The sequence below is a fragment of the Nuphar pumila genome, chromosome 8 (genome assembly GCF_984573655.1).
Source record: "Nuphar pumila chromosome 8, dmNupPumi1.hap1.1, whole genome shotgun sequence".
Taxonomy (NCBI): domain Eukaryota; kingdom Viridiplantae; phylum Streptophyta; class Magnoliopsida; order Nymphaeales; family Nymphaeaceae; genus Nuphar; species Nuphar pumila.
Genome location: NC_143256.1, coordinates 65,468,312 through 65,486,289, shown reverse-complemented (window position 1 = coordinate 65,486,289; position 17,978 = coordinate 65,468,312). Strand labels below are relative to the sequence as shown.

Sequence of the window (17,978 nt, the reverse complement as noted above, 5' to 3'; positions counted from 1 at the left end):
ATGGAAAGAACGAATACAAGCATCCTTTAACGAAAACAAGAGGCATGCAAATGGAAAGAGGGGTAGAAATCTTACCTCCGAGGCTTTCAAGAAATGGTGGAAATGGAAGCTATGGCCTAGGAGCTTCAACCAACGTGGTGCTTAGCACCCACACTCACTCACTCTCACGGTTTGGAGAAGAAGGGAATGAGAGGGAGAGAAGAACAAGAGAGGAGAGAGGGAAAATCGTCCAAAGTGCCTTCTCTCTCTTTCTTGAAGGTTTAAATACCTAGGTCAAGCAAAACAGATGGAGCACAGGGGTGCTCCACGCCCCCCCATAGCCGCCCCACTCCTCCACTCAAAAGCTATTGTTTGAAAACTTTTAAAGCTCTTTCAAAAACGCCATGAAGTTGGTTTTATAGAAGCCCTTAATGTTTGAGAAATTTACAAGGGATGTCCATGGCTTGCCACCCCTAACAGCCAGTGCATGTGCAGCCTTTTGGCTGCACTAAAATGTTTTTCAAAGTTGCCATGGGCTGCCGCCCACTAGGCCAACCCATGGCTGGGATTTAAATCAATGTTGGGTTTTTACAGTCTTGCCACCGCCCAGCTGGTCAACCTTGGACCAGCTGGTCCTCATGGACACATATGTCCATCTAGAGAGTGTTATCATAGCAAAATTTTTTTTTTAACTTTTGCGAGTCAAACTGACCTTTGAAAAGTTTTTGAAAATAACTCGCCTCCGTTTTAAAATGCGGAAAAATTCCATAGAATGGGACTCGCCTGTCGGTACGAGGTTCGACCGTTCCTGCCACCTTTAACAGGGGTAATCGAACCAAGGATCAATCTACTGCTCTGCTCTATTCAACTTGTCTAAATCATACTCTAATTTCTAAATGCACATAGAATCAGGCATGTGCTATGAATTTTCTGAAAATGCACATTTGAAAACATGATGTTTGCTTTGAATAACTGAAACACTTAGAATAGATATCACATGGAAAATCGTGAATTGGGATTTGAAATGTACTTCTGACAAAAGTAAAAATCGATTTCTGAAGAATCTAGAGGTTTTGTGAAAATCGATTTTGAGAAATGTGAAATAACTTTGGAAAACTTGATTTCTTTGAATTAGAACTTTGAAATTGAAAATATAATTTAGAAAAATCGAATTTGGAACTTGAGAAATACTTGAAATATCATTGGCAAATCCATATTTTGAGAAAATCGATTTTTGAGTATGACTTAGAAAATTTTGAGAAAATGAATTTCTTTGAATTGAGATTTGAATTGGCATTGGCAAATGCATGAAATGAATGAATATGAATTTGAGGAATTGAGAAATACTTTTTGTATTTTTGAAAAATGCAATGCATTTTGAAGTTAGCCTAAGAGTGTAGGCTGAATGTGGCTAATGTGAAGATCATAAATCTGGGTATCATTCATATTCTGACTATGGCCATAAATACGAATTCCACCAAGTTTATAAACTTCATAAAAGCTAGTGTATGTGTCATTCGTGTAGACCATAGTGAATTAATAAAATGTGCATGAATTAACATACATGGCAGTTATATATCAAAGTTTAAACTATATGAAATGCAAATCCTAATCTATGCAGGAATTTAAATTCTTATTCCAAAGTTTACATTTAATTTACATCACTATTTAAATTTAAATACATGAAATTAAAATCTTCAATGTACCTGCAAAACTAGAAAACTTTGTTAGTGATGATATGTTGGCTTTTCTAGGTTTATCCAGTAATATCTAGAAATTATTGGATTTTGCTAAATATAAGCCTTTTCCATGATTCCCTTAAATAAAAATTGATAAAATATGAAATAAGATTGAATAAATATGAAAATGAAATTTGAAATTTCGAAATTGGGGTCAAAATGACCAAAATACCCTTAATAACAAGACTATGGCCTTAAAATTAGGGTTTTCAGAAAGATATTTTGATAAAATGCAAGTTTTGAAATTCAAATGCAAATATACTAAACTAAATATGATATGACATGCTTAAAAATGTGAAAACTAGGGTTAGGGACTTCAAAATTGAGGTCATATGACCAAACTACCCCTGATAGCAAGACTATGGCCTTGAAATCAGGGTTTTTCAGAAAATATTTTGGTAAAACTTAGGTTTTATACACTAAATGAAATCAAATGAACATCAAATTTAACCTAAAGTATCCTAATATGATTATGAATATGATTAAACCCTAAAAATATATGCTTATGCACGAACATTCAAGAATATCACAAATTTTGTGATTTTTTTGCAGTGTTTTGGAATTCTTTGGGTGCCCTGTTTTGCAATTCAAGCCATTCAAGCATCAAATGGATTCTAAAAATCCTCAAAATTGGTACCTGCACTTGTTATAACCCTAATATCAAATTAGAATTATAAAAATATTTTTTTGCCATTAATTTAATCCAAAAATAGCATTAAACCCTAAAAATATGCTAATTTTAACCTAGTTCACCAACCAGTCTCAGTTTAAGGCCCGAACCAGGGACCAAACCTCCATGAAAATCTATGACATTTTACAGAGACTAAATAGACAGAAAAACAGAACTTTTCCTTTTTACAGATATGAAAAATCACTTAGGATTAGGGAGATCCCCTTCCGGCAATCCGGCCTTGAAAACATTGATTTTAACTTTGGTCCTAACTGATACTTTCAATTGGGAATTTTGGGATAAATAGCAGCACTCATTCAAAATATCTGAGATTTTAACAGTGAACAGCTGACAGGAAAATAATAATACTCAATTTTTACAGATCATGAATCGGATCTGTGGTTTGGGATTTATAAACAACACAAGTATGATTAGGGTTTTGGTAAACCCTAACGAGTTTTAAATTGAAAATCAGAGTATCTGACGGAGGAAAAATACTAAAAAGTGATCAAAAATTCTGAAAATTGCACAGTAGGTAGATCTAATCAATATGAATCCATATCACTTTACATATCTAAAATCGGACATAAGATGAGAAAAATATCATCACAGCAAGTCACCTTCTTGATTTTAACACCGATTTTAAAGATTTAAAAATCTGACTTGATGTCTGATTTTTCTGACAGGGTTCCCGAAGTCCAAAATCTCTGATTTTTTTACAGTAGCGCAATCACATATGCATGCATCACATATAAAAAAATCAGAAAATAACAACACATATTTCAATCTGAAACAGCATGCTCTTTTCTGTTCTAAACTAAAAACATACAGAAATCTAAGAAACTTGAGAAAATATGCATTAACTAATGAAAAACAATAAAATAAACCATAAAACAGTAAATAAAAATTATTTCTATGCTATACAATGTAAAAAAAACATGAATAAACCATGAAAATAAAATAAAATCAGGGAATCAATGGCTGGAATTCAATATTACCTTTAAAACATAGATTTAACCCATTAAAAGGGTAAATCATGTATTTTATTGGTTAATAATGCAAAGACTAATGCTAAAATCAATTCTAATGGATTAGAATCCCTATAAAACATAAAAAACAGAGTTAGATCATCTTCTTGGACCGTTCTTGGGGTTCTTGGACTTGAATCCATGGTTTAATCCATGAAGGGGATGGCACCAATGGCTAAAAGTTATTTAAAACATGAAAAAGTATTAAATAAAACTAAAAAATATTAAAAATATTACCTTAGTGCTTGCAGCTGCAATGGAGGAAGGTGGAGATGCTAGAGAGGAGAGAGAGAGTCCAAGACTTGCCAAGAGGAGAGTGACGATGCATGAAATGCACATCATGTAAACAAGTTTTTCATGCATTTTGTATCAAGTTTAAGGTTTTAAACCCATGTTTAGATGTGTTTTGATAGTAAGGGGCTATGGTTCGAATTTCAGAAAAATCGGAGTTAAATTGAGAGAGTTATGGCTATTTCAGTGTTTGGGCATGGATTTCGAGGTGGATCGGATCCATATCCGACCCAATTAGATCAACTCTTAGAAAGCCCAAAACCCAACCCACATGCCTATCCATATCCATTTCAAAAAGTTTTTCTGAAAACCCCCCAGAAAGTGGCGCCCAGCAAATTTTATTTTTTTAACCTTCTTTCTGAAAAATGTCAAAACTATAAATAGTTTTTTTTAAAGAACCCTAGGCGTCTTTGGCTGTGTTTGGACGCCCCTTGCAGTGAATCTACTCCAGCAACTCCTTCCTCTCCATCTTCCCCAACGTTTTGGCCATTGAAGACCGACCTATGCTTGATTTTCAAGCATATCTTCGATTTCTCTTTGCTCCTTTTCATTTCTTTCTTTCTCCTTGCTGTAGTTTCACCATTTTTCTGTATTTTTGCAGGTGTAGCAGAGGTGGAGACCATTAACCTTGGGCGGGAGTGTGCAACACACCACCAAGGTGAGCCGGCCCTACCTCCATCCGGCTTTCTACATCCTCCGATCAAGGATCGACTCACATTCCATCATCGGTGGATCTCCAACGTGTAGCAGCTGCAAAGGTTCTGTTTTTTGGTGAAGTACAGCATTCTCGAACTGCGTAGGACGTCCATCTCCAGCCACGGTCCACTCTTCTTCATCCCCCCGGTCGTCGGATCTTCCAAAAGGTAGGTCTTCTTCTTCCTTCTCTTCTAGCTAAAACCGAAAGTGAGTGTTGCTTTTCTTTTATTATTTTCGGTGTGTTTTGTGTTTTTATTTTTGGTTCAACCTTAGAGTAGCATTCGTGCATAGACCAGCAAGTTAGATATAGGTTTTGTTTTATTGGTTTCATGTTTGGTTAGCTATTCTCATTGTTTTTCAAGAAAAACGTGTAAATCGGCTAGAGTTTTTCTAGCCGATTTGAGCTTTTGTTTCCAACGTGTCTCATTGTGGAATTTTTACAGAAAATCCAATAAAAATATTACAATTTGATTCATTTTAATTGTTTGGTTATGTGTTATGATTTTGTGTTCAATTAAAAAAAAACAAAATCCAAAAATCGGGTAGACTTATTCTAGCTGATTCTTGATTTTCATAAAAATAAATTTTTGTGTTTTGATATTTTTGTTTCGTCCAGCATGTGTATTGTGTTGTTTTGCTGAAAATCTCATTAGAAAATTTCATTTTAGTTCATTTTTATTCGTGGGTTGTGCTTGTGTCTTGTTTTGATTTTATTTTTGAAAAAGAAAAAAAATCGGCTAGGATTATTCTAGCCAATCTTAGTATTTTTGTTAAATGTATGTGTTGATGTTGGTAAACTGTGTAGTTGCTGTGTGTTTTAGGTGTTAACAGCAGTATATAGTCGTGTTAGTTCATTTCATTCGTTTAGGATAGTTCTAAATAATCATTTTTAGCATTTTGCGTTTTTGGTGTTTTGGATCTATTGAAAAACAAAAAATTACAAAAGTCGATTTTTCAATTCTTTATGTTCTTAATAAATTCCAGCATAGGGCTGTTCATGTTTGCATTTGTGGAGTTAGGAGTTCTTTTCATTATATTTTAATTTAGTTTTATCAAAATATTGGTTCCTTAGTAAGTCGTTTTTTTTTTTTTTTAGTTTAAGTTTTTATTCTTTTTATTTATTTTTTTTAGTCTTCTTCTTCCCCAAGGAGGGGCGGCAGCCATTAGAGCTCCCCTTGAGCTCTTGGTCAATTTTTTTTAGCAAGTCTTAATTGTCATTAATTGAGTTATGAAGGTGTCTAGGTTCAATGTATTAGGGTTTTCTTTCCTAGCCGTTTTTAGGGGTTAATTAAGTAGGTTTTGGGAATTAGGTTAGCATTAACTCCTAGGAAATCTTTTTTTCATTTAATTCCTTTTATTCCCTAGGTAGATTTAATTCTTTTAGTTAGAAAGTAGAGTCAATTTAGAGTTGGCGATTTTTGAGAAGAGAGGCAATTAATGCATTGAAATGTGGAAAGTTTTTGGAAAAAGTTAAGTTTCAAAAATCGTGTGGGGTATTTAAAGAAGGATTTAATTCTTGATTGCCTATTAATAGGGAGTTACAAATTGAGATTTGAAAAGCCAATTTGAAAATCAATTAAATTTCCAAAGTAGGCATTGATGAGTTCAAGAAAGAAATAATTGCACTTAAATTCTTGGTTGGAAAGCCAAAAACGTGTGACTATCTAGGTTGAACGGTTTGGCTTCTCAAAAAGGAATTAATTGCAATTAAAGGCTTTCCCTCACCTTGGTTTTGGAAATTGCATTGATCCATGTTTCCCAATTGGATTTAAAAGCTCATTAAGATTGTAACTCCCCATTAGAAGGACTATTTTTGGGACTTCTCCATTTCCAAAATTATCTCTGAATTTTTATTGGGTGCCTATCCTTCTAACCGACCTCAGTTGACTAAGTTAACCCTAGTCAAGCTTTAGTCCAACACTTGAGTCTAGTCAAGACCACACCTAGGTCGAGTCAACCTTAGTCCACCTATTGAAACCTACCCTAACCGAGTTAACCTAGTTGACTTAGTTAGGTGTGCCTTGTGTCCAAGTCAACTTGAACCCTAGCCCAAGTCAAACACAACTCGAGTCTAGTCAAAGACCTAGATCTAACTCAAGTCGAACCTTAGTCTAAACCTAGTGAGTCAACCGAGATTACTTTATCCCATTCGAGCCTAGTCAAACCTAAGTTAGGTCAAACTTAGTTGAGTCTAAGTCAACCCGAACCTAGTTGACTAAGTCCACCCTAGGTCTAATCCAAGACCAAGATCTAACTCGAGTCAAGCTTGATTCGAGCCTATCCCAACCTACCTAACTCAAACCGAGCTTAGTTGATGAAGTCAACCCTAAACCGAGTTCAACCTAGTCTTAATAAGCCTAAGTCCAAGACCAAGACCTAACCCGAGTCACGTTTTAGTCTAACCCAGGGTGAGTCCAAACCGAGCCTAGGTCAAGTCAACTCTAGTCTAAGTCAAACCTAACCTAGGTTAAACCAAGTTGAGTCAACCTAAACCAAGTTAACCCAACCCTATCCAAGTCAAACCGAGTCCACCTAAGTCAACCGAACCTAGTTGACTAAGTCAACTCAAAACCGAACCCAATTAGTTAGGCAAAACCTAATCCAAGTCCATACTTGTCCAAGTCGAGTCAAACATAGCTCGAGCCTATCTAATCCAAACCGAGTTCTCCCAAACCAACCCGAACCTATCCAAGTCAAACCGAGCCTAGTCGAGTCAACCGAGTGAACCCTAACCCTAGCCTTCGTTCTTTAGTGAATTAATTTCATTTAGTATTATTTATGTTGATTTTTATACTAATTAGTTTATTTATCTAAGTTAGTTTTAGTGTAGAAGTGTGTGTACAGATATCGTATTTGTTTCGTATGTGTGAAATGTGTTTGTGATTGTTTGAATTGGTAATTAGATATTGTTTAACTTAGTAGTCGGATTGCATTTTATTGTTTAGCATAGTTGCATTTGCCTTGTTAGTTAACGTAGTTCTAGTCATAATTTGCTTATCGTGTTTTGTTCGTCGTGCATTTAGCGTATTCGTAATAGTCATCTGCATATACACTGGTATACAGTGTCATTTAGATTGCATTAGGTTTGCTTTTTCTTTTAGAGTGTTAAAATAGATTCATAAAGTGAATAGTACACTCAAATAAAAACCAGATTTTTGCCCTGTCGCACTACCATTATTTTCTGTGCAAAAATTATGTGTTTTGCAAAAAAAAATATTCTATTCACTTTATTGAAGTGTTATTTAGCTTTAGACCAAATTTCAGCTCATTCGGAGTTGATTTGGTTTGATTTTTAAGCGTTTTGCGAAAACCGCTTTTTCTGGATTTCAAATTACAGGACTGTCGATATCCTGATTTTTCCCAGATTTGAAACGCTTATATCTGGAGTTCCAGATACTTTTTTTCAATTCTGTAAAAACCGTCAGTTTGTTTAATCTGTCAGTTGCAAAACAGAATAAATTTAGGGAAAATCGGACCTCGTTTGCCCTATTAAACAGTGGTTTTACGATAACCTGTCAGAATGCTATTTTACACTAGTTAGGGGCAGTTTCGTAATTTTCTTAGTTTCGGCAATTTAGACTTGTTTTCAGTAGTTTCTGCATTTTAGGAGTTGCATAATCATCATACAGCATTAGTAGAATTCATTTAGTTAATTTTAGAATTAATTTAGTATTTTATTTAATTTTTGTTTGATAATTAGCATTTGTTTTATTATTTTTGTAAAATTAGAACTAGTTTTAGTTATTGTTTGCATTGTTAGAATAGAATACTAATTTTGTATTTTCTGCATTTTTAGGTGAAAAGTATATTTAGTTTCCAGGGTTATTGTCTAAGTGCAAAGATTCTCTAATTGGCGAAAACACAGAAATACCCTTGGTGTGGAGCAGAAGACTGCGTGCTTATTTATTTTCATTTTAGTGATTAATTGTAGTTGTATTAACTTTATAATTGTAGATTGACATTTGTCATTAATAAATTAAATTTTCTAGAAATATTGTGATTAATTCCTGCTCTTTGAGGATTCGACCCGTACTTACCAGTTCGTGGAAAGTCGGTTTTTATATTTTTGGTTGATGATTTTCCAAAGTTTTATTGAACATAATTGTTTTAAAAAGATCATTTCAAAATATCAACCAAATTTTGGCGCCGTTGCCGGGGAACGGCGAATTAATTACTTTATTTCTTAGAGTTTGATTTATTAATTTGTTTTAGTTAGTTAATTAGTTGTTTTATTTTTAGTTAGTAGGATTAGTAAGTGAATATAGGATTAACATAGTTAGTAAATATAGGATTCACGTATTGTTCTTTTTAGGATTCACTTAATTATCATTCTGCAAGGAGCGATTAGACAGGTGGGTTTTAGAAAAACATAGTTTGTGATTTCGTGTATTTATTTGTTTTAGCATTTTAGAATAGTTTACTTTGTTACTTATTTATTTAGTATAGAATTCTGACTTAGCTAGATAGCATATCTGTTTGTTTTTAGTTACTGTTATTTGTTTATTTACATTTTAGTACTTGTGTTAGTTTGTTTTTATTTTTAGATTTAGGTCATTTGCTTACATCTGGTCTTAGTACCAGTGTATGCAGGGGCGACGAGGTCTAGGAACCCCATTACACCCATTTGTTGACAACCCAGAGAGAATTTTACATTCTCATCGAAGTTCGGCAACAATGGCTGACATGGATCCTCCACCTCCACCCCCAGTTCTTTCACGCCCTCTGCGGGAATACTTCATTCTCACAGATTATGTGCAGGCATCCTGCATTCGGAGACCCGATATAGGAGCGCCACATTATGAGATTAAGGCCAGCATTATTCAGATGCTTACATCCTTTTATGGCCTTAGTCATGAGGATCCCTACCGACATTTAGATGAATTCCTCAAAATCTGTTCTACTGTTAAGATACAAAATTTCGATGATGATGCTTTAAGGTTGACTCTATTCCCCTTTTCATTGAAGGACAAAGCCAAGTATTGGCTAAAGTCCTTAGATTCTGTAGAAATAGAGTCCTGGGATCAGTTGCAACACGAGTTTCTTCGGAAATACTTTCCCATTGGTCGCACGAACCAATATCGTAGAGCCATCACTAGCTTTTCAGAGCTAGATGGTGAGCGCTTTCATGAGACCTGGGAGAGAATGAAGGATCTCCTCAGGAAATGTCCCCATCATCAGGTGCCGAAATGGCAACTGGTGCAGAGCTTCTATGATGGATTGTCTGACAAGAATCGTCAGATGATCGACTCTTCATGTGGAGGGACATTCATGCTGAAGAGCGAGGACGAAGCATGGAGGCTATTTGATACATTGGCCGAGAATTCACTCCACCATGCTTCGAGCTCTCATTCTTATAGAGCCACACCCAGCATTCAGAAGAAAGCTGGTGTTCTTGAGATTGGTCCATCTACTGCACTACAGTGCAAGGTATACATGATTGCTCAGAAGCTGGACCAGCTTCTCTCAGGACCATCCACTACACAGCAGGTGTGTACTCTTTGTGCCAGTCCGGCACACAAGATCACTGAGTGCCCTTCGGCAGCTCAGTACCCTGAATTTGTTCAAGAACAAGTTCAGGCAGCTCAGGGTTACGTCAGACCGCCGAATAACCCATTTTCATCGACATATAATCCGGGTTGGCGTAACCATCCCAATTTTTCGTGGAAGTATCCACAGTCTTCCACACAGAGGCCTACACCCTCTGAGCCAGTTCGGCAGCCATCTTTTACTCAGTCATTTCAAAGACCGAACTATTCTCAGTCTTCTTCTTCTTCTGTCACTCCCCCGATTCAGCAGGAGTCTGCCCCGCAGACATCTTTTGAGGAGAGACTTCTCCAGGCATTCCAAGAGGTGAAAACCTCTAATCAGAACGCCTTCGAGAAGTGTAGCCAGATTTTGAGTTCGCATACGCAGTCCATTGCGAAGTTAGAATCGCAAATGGGACAGTTAGCTGAGGCTATTAGTAGGAGACCCGAGGATACATTGCTGAGTCAGGCTGTCATGAACCCGAAGGGTAAGGACCAGATGACTGGAGGCCTATTTCATACTGAGACACAGCAGCAGGCCAAATCGGTTATGGCCCTGAGGAGTGGACATGAGTATCACATCGAGAGCAGAGAGCGAGAGAGTAGAGAGAGGATAAAGGAGCCAGAGACCATTGTTTCACCTACGTCGGCTCAATCATCATCCCCATCCTCATCATCACCTTCATCATCATCATTATCTTCATCCTCAGAGAAGAAGGATAAGAGTGAGCCTTCTCACAAAGAGGAGGAGCCAACAGAGTATATTCCCCCACCACCCTATCCCAAAGCATTAGAGTCTCCCGGATATAGAGGAAAGCAAGGTGCGAAGATCCAAGACATGCTTGACATCTTCAAGCATGTGCAGATCAACCTACCTTTGCTCGATGCTATTCAGCAGGTGCCGGCATATGCCAAATTCCTGAAGGAACTATGTACGCAGAAGCATAAATCTAGAGAGAGAGTTCCTAACAGGGTCCATCTGAGTGAGCAGGTGAGTTCAGTACTTTAGCATCAGACACCACCAAAGCTCAAGGACCCTGGAGCCCCTATCATTGCGTGTACTATAGGGAACATTCGGATAGAACGCGCATTGCTCGATCTTGGAGCAAGCGTGAACATTCTACCCGGATATTTCTTTGATTCTTTCGGGCTAGGAGAGATGAGATCGACTCTGATTACACTGCAGCTGGCAGATCGTTCCGTCAAGGTACCGAGAGGTGTCTTGGAGGACGTGCTAGTTAAGGTGGATGACTTTTATTTTCCAGTCGATTTTATTATTCTTGATATGGAAGGAGTAGACAGCCAGCACCAGACTCCGATAATTTTAGGCAGACCATTCTTGGCGACTGCCAATGCGTGCATCAATTGTAGAACCGGAGCAATGGATCTCTCGTTCGGCAATCGGAAAGTCAAGCTGAATATTTTCAATGTCGCGATGGGACCAGCAGGAGACATGGACTGCTTTCATGTAGACATTGCACATCAGTTAGTGGAGGAGCAGCCCGAGTTGTACATTACTGAGGATTCTTTAGATCTATACCATATAGAGAAGAATAGTAGTGTAGATGTGTCTAGAGTGTCGTCAGAGAGACCACCTTGGGGAGCTATCAGGGAGCCTCTTCCACCACTTGCGGAGACCCCCGCCAAGTCTTCGATCGAGTCACCTCCGAAACTCAAGTTGAAACCCTTACCGGATTCACTCAAGTATGCTTATCTCGGAGATAATGAGACTCTGCCTGTGATCATCTCGTCCTTGCTCACTGAGGAGCAGGAACAGAGACTGCTGACTATTCTTCGAGAGCACAAGGCAGCGATTGGCTGGGGAGTTGCTGATCTGAAGGGGATTGATCCTTCATTCTGCATGCATAGAATCCATTGTGATGAGGAAGTCAAGCCATTTAGGGATATACAGAGAAGGCTAAATCCCAACATGAAGGAAGTGGTGAAGAAAAAGGTGGTGAAGTGGTTGGATGCCGGAATCATTTACCCTATTTCTGATAGCCAGTGGGTCAGTCTGATTCAGGTTGTGCCGAAGAACTTAGGACTCACTGTGGTTGAGAACGAGAAGGGTGAGAGAATTCCGATGAGGACCACTACAAGATGGCGAGTCTGCATCGATTATAGGAAACTGAATGTGGCAACTAAGAAAGATCATTTCCCATTGCCATTCATTGATCAGATCTTAGAAAGACTCGCAGGGCAAAGCTACTACTGCTTTCTAGATGGATATTCAGGATACAATCAGGTAGCTGTCCATCCTGATGACCAGGAGAAGACCACATTTACATGTCCTTATGGCACCTTCGCGTTTAGACGTATGCCGTTTGGGCTCTGTAATGCCCCGACTACTTTTCAGAGGTGCATGCTTGCTATCTTCTCGGACATGATTGATGATGTGATGGAAGTTTTTATGGACGACTTTTCAGTGTATGGCTCTTCTTTTGAAGATTGCCTCCAAAAACTTGCTCGAGTACTGAGTAGGTGTGCGGAGACCAATCTCGTCCTGAGTTGGGAAAAGAGCCATTTTATGGTCCAGGAGGGGATTGTGCTAGGACACATTGTGTCCAAGCGTGGTATTGAGGTTGACAGAGCGAAGGTGGAATCCATTTCCCGTTTGACTCCACCCACCTCTGTGAGGCAGATTCGATCATTTTTAGGGCATGCAGGATTTTACAGGCGGTTCATAAAAGATTTCAGCAAAATCTCTCGACCGCTCTGCACTTTATTGGAGAAAGACCAGCCCTTTGTTTTCGGTGAGGATTGTATGAAGGCCTTTGAGATTCTCAAAGAGACCTTGATTACTGCACCTATTTTGAGACCTCCAGATTGGACTCTCCCATTTGAGATTATGTGTGATGCATCTGATTACGCTATGGGGGCCATTTTAGGACAACGCATTGATAGGAAGCCCTATGTGATCTACTATGCGAGTAGAACTCTGTCTGATGCTCAGATGAATTATACTACGACAGAGAAGGAGCTACTTGCGGTAGTTTTTGCATTGGATAAATTCAGGTCCTATTTACTCGGTTCAAAGGTGGTTGTCTATTCTGACCATTCTGCATTGAAATATTTGTTGAATAAGAAAGACACCAAACCGAGATTGATTCGTTGGGTCCTACTACTACAGGAGTTTGATCTCGAGATTCGAGATAAGAAGGGAAGCGAGAATATAGTAGCAGACCATCTTTCTAGACTGATCGTGGAGACCACGCAGGATCAGAGGCCGATCAGTGATTCTTTCCCCGACGAGCAGATCATGTCAGTCAGTACACCGCAGTTACCCTGGTTTGCAGATATTGTGAACTATCTGGTTTCGAGGCAGATACCTGAGCATTGGAACAAGAATGAGCGTGAGAGATTCCTATCTCAGGTAAGGCACTATTATTGGGATGAACCAGAGTTGTTCAAATACTGTGCTGACCAGATCATTAAGAGATGTGTTCCGGAGGAGGAGTACCAGTCCATTTTGAATTTTTCTCATTCATTAGCCTGTGGAGGGCATTTTAGCAGTAGGAAAATGACTGCAAAGGTTTTGCAGTCAGGATTTTATTGGCCCACACTCCACAGGGATGCTCATGAGTTCTGTAGGCGATGCCTGCGATGTCAGCAGATTGGCAACATGCCCAAGAGGGACATGATGCCCTTGCTTCCGATTTTGATAGTCGAGATTTTTGATGTTTTGGGCATTGATTTCATGGGACCATTTCCGCCTTCATTCAGAAATTTATACATTCTGGTGGTGGTTGATTATGTGTCCAAGTGGGTCGAGGCTGTGGCAACCAAGACCAATGATCATAGAGTAGTGCTTAAGTTCATTAAGCATAACATTTTCAGTCGTTTTCGGGTGCCACGTGCGATGATTAGCGATGGTGGCAAGCATTTTAGGAATGTACAGATAGCTGCTCTTCTGAGAAGATATTCTGTCAATCATAGATTCACCACTCCATATCATCCGCAGACTAGTGGACAGGTTGAAGTGTCCAATAGGGAGATTAAGCGAATTTTAGAAAAGACAGTTCGCCCGGACCGCAAGGATTGGTCTCAGCGCTTAGATGATGCACTTTGGGCATATAGAACTGCATTTAAGACTCCCATTGGTATGTCCCCGTATCGCCTTGTATTCGGGAAAGCATGCCATCTTCCTGTCGAGCTAGAGCATAGAGCTTATTGGGCTATCAAGAAATTGAATTTTGACCTCACCCAGGCTGGCAAAGAGAGAGCATTGCAACTCTCAGAATTAGAGGAACTCCGGAATGATGCGTATGAGAATGCCAAATTATACAAAGCTCGCACGAAAGCATTTCATGATAAGCATATTGTCAGGAAAGTGTTTGAACCAGATCAGAAAGTGTGGCTATACAATTCTCGTTTGCATTTATTCCCAGGAAAGTTGAGATCGAGATGGAGAGGTCCTTACATCGTGAAAGAAGTATTTCCCCATGGAGCAGTGACATTATTCGATCCTATGACCCAAGGTACATTCAAGGTAAATGGGCAAAGACTGAAGCCCTTCATTTCAGATGCCTTGCAGGATGGTGAGTGTGAGATAGTGCATCTCACGAAGGCATGAGGATTCGACCAGAGGGATGTATCATATGTACATTAATTTGTTTTTCATTTCAGGGTTTTTCTTTATTCAGTATTTCATTTCATATGTGCTAACATTTGTTTTGATGTATGCAGGATGAATCTAACGCCTTGTGTATCAGTTACCAGGTGCATGGAAGAGCTTTCAAAGAATTAAAAGATCAGATGAAATTCTACTTCAGAAGCTCAGAGCAAATCAGGTTGTATCTATCCTTTCTCCCATATTTTTGTTAGTGTCTTTTAGTGTGCATGTGCATTACATTTTTACTTATTTTGTATGCCACTAGGGACAGTGTCATTCAAGCATGAGGGGGTGGTTTAGATGCATGCACACAAAAAAATTTCAAAATTTTTTGTATGACTGGTAATCTAAGTAGGCATTTGAGAATAAGTTGTCGCATATATGATTATTTTTGGCATAATCTAACAGTTTATAAATTTTTAAGCCCCATAAAAAAAAAATTCTGAACTGAGTCAAATAGAGTAGTTATTCATGAGAAAATTCAAAGAAAAGATAGTATTTGATTGTTAGAAAATTTTGAATCACTTTAGTATAAGTATGCACAGTATGTTTTCTGAAAGAAATAAGCAATGGAAAGATGTGGTTGAAAAATGAGTTTAAAAGAATAGAGCTACGTTTAGTTGTTGATGTCTTCGTGAATCCTAGTAGTGGAACTCAGACACGAGATGAAGTGTTTGAGTATCTTAACGAAAAGGATAACGAAGGAGATCATCTTCTTGTCTAAGTCGATATCTGTGGCCTTTGTAGTTCGAGTAAGTAGAATCTGAAGGGTGTTTTACACCTGGTGCCCCAAAGCCAGCTGGTTTGGGAGCCATCGGTTCGAAAGCTTGTTACATGGACTGCATAGAAAGCCTAAGAGATAGAGACATTGCACATGACGAGAGACAGACTATACGTAAACTATTAGAATAGAAGGTCTAGTGACTCGAGCAATTAAGTCCGAGGGATACTTTGTATCTAGTGCCCTAAGGTTGGCCAGCTTGGGAGTCACTGACCCAAAGCTCGCTACACGGGTCACGAAAACTGACTATTTGAAATAGTGCTCATATGAGAAGAATGCGCAAGAGATCAAAAGTTGAAAAAAGAGTGAAAATGAGAAAAAAAGAATGTGTTGAATGAGAAAATTTTCATTGCTTAGGCATATATGTGTATTACTGTGCAGAAAATATACAAGTGATAATAAATGAGTAAAACATGAGAATACTTGACTTTCAGAGAAAAATCATGAACTAGCTACAATATTAGAAAAGTGAAGGAAAAGAATTTTTACTGTGGCGGTATGAGATTTTTAAACTTGTTTTGAGAATGTCAATTACATGAAATATTTGTTCTAACTGCATTCTTAAGAGCCTTATATTTTTGAAAAATCATCCTCGCATTTCATTGATGTTTGTGGGTAGCATCTCTGCAAACCCTCACGAGACCTTACTCGTCCACTAGTGTAAGCTAGGGGTTTAAAGGGCTTGTTGCATACGCTAAATGCAACCGTGATTCCTACGAAAGTGAGTTAGTATTATGCATTCATGCTTAGCATTTCTTGTCTTCAGGGCATATCATGATTAGGGTTTGTTAAGGGACTAACAAACATTCAAGCATGGGGGTATTTGATGATGCATGAAATGCACATCATGTAAACAAGTTTTTCATGCATTTTGTATCAAGTTTAAGGTTTTAAACCCATGTTTAGATGTGTTTTGATAGTAAGGGGCTATGGTTCGAATTTCAGAAAAATCAGAGTTAAAATGAGAGAGTTATGGCTATTTCAGTGTTTGGGCACGAATTTCGAGGTGGATCGGATCCATATCCGACCCAATTAGGTTAATTGGACCTTGGATCAACTCTTAGAAAGCCCAAAACCCAACCCACACGCCTATCCATATCCATTTCAAAAAGTTTTTCTGAAAACCCCCTAGAAAGTGGCGCCTAGCAAATTTTATTTTTTTAACCTTCTTTCTGAAAAATGTCAAAACTATAAATAGTTTTTTTTAAAGAACCCTAGGCGTCTTTGGCTGTGTTTGGACGCCCCTTGCAGTGAATCTACTCCAGCAACTCCTTCCTCTTCATCTTCCCCAACGTTTTGGCCATTGAAGACCGACCTATGCTTGATTTTCAAGCATATCTTCGATTTCTCTTTGCTCCTTTCCATTTCTTTCTTTCTCCTTGCTGTAGTTTCACCATTTTTCTGTATTTTTGCAGGTGTAGCAGAGGTGGAGACCATTAACCTTGGGCGGGAGTGCGCAACACACCACCAAGGTGAGCCGGCCCTACCTCCATCCGGCTTTCTACATCCTCCGATCAAGGATCGACTCACATTCCATCATCGGTGGATCTCCAACGTGTAGCAGCTGCAAAGGTTCTGTTTTTTGGTGAAGTACAGCATTCTCGAACTGCGTAGGACGTCCATCTCCAGCCACGGTCCGCTCTTCTTCATCCCCCCGGTCGCCGGATCTTCCAAAAGGTAGGTCTTCTTCTTCTAGCTAAAACCGAAAGTGAGTGTTGCTTTTTTTTTATTATTTTCGGTGTGTTTTGTGTTTTTATTTTTGGTTCAACCTTAGAGTAGCATTCGTGCATAGACCAGCACGTTAGATATAGGTTTTGTTTTATTGGTTTCATGTTTGGTTAGCTATTCTCATTGTTTTTCAAGAAAAACATGTAAATCGGCTAGAGTTTTTCTAGCCGATTTGAGCTTTTGTTTCCAACGCGTCTCATTGTGGAATTTTTACAGAAAATCCAATAAAAATATTTCAATTTGATTCATTTTAATTGTTTGGTTATGTGTTATGATTTTGTGTTCAATTAAAAAAAAACAAAATCCAAAAATCGGCTAGACTTATTCTAGCCGATTCTTGATTTTCATAAAAATAAATTTTTGTGTTTTGATATTTTTGTTTCGTCCAGCATGTGTATTGTGTTGTTTTGCTGAAAATCTCATTAGAAAATTTCATTTTAGTTCATTTTTATTCGTGGGTTGTGCTTGTGTCTTGTTTTGATTTTATTTTTGAAAAAGAAAAAAAATCGGCTAGGATTATTCTAGCCGATCTTAGTATTTTTGTTAAATGTATGTGTTGATGTTGGTAAACTGTGTAGTTGCTGTGTGTTTTAGGTGTTAACAGCAGTATATAGTCGTGTTAGTTCATTTCATTTGTTTAGGATAGTTCTAAATAATCGTTTTTAGCATTTTGCGTTTTTGGTGTTTTGGATCTATTGAAAAACAAAAAATTACAAAAGTCGATTTTTCAATTCTTTATGTTCTTAATAAATTCCAGCATAGGGCTGTTCATGTTTGCATTTGTGGAGTTAGGAGTTCTTTTCATTATATTTTAATTTAGTTTTATCAAAATATTGGTTCCTTAGTAAGTCGTTTTTTTTTTTTTTAGTTTAAGTTTTTATTCTTATTTTTTTTAGTCTTCTTCTTCCCCAAGGAGGGGCGGCAGCCAT

At 38.0% G+C, this 17,978-nt stretch overlaps 1 non-coding gene across 1 annotated transcript; it reads right to left on the bottom strand.

Annotated features, from left to right (window-relative positions):
• Window positions 1-9,480: 9,480 nt before the first annotated feature.
• Window positions 9,481-9,583, bottom strand: LOC149829959 (small nucleolar RNA R71). The gene has a single exon (XR_016433992.1). It is a non-coding gene; the product is annotated as a small nucleolar RNA R71 (small nucleolar RNA).
• Window positions 9,584-17,978: the final 8,395 nt, after the last annotated feature.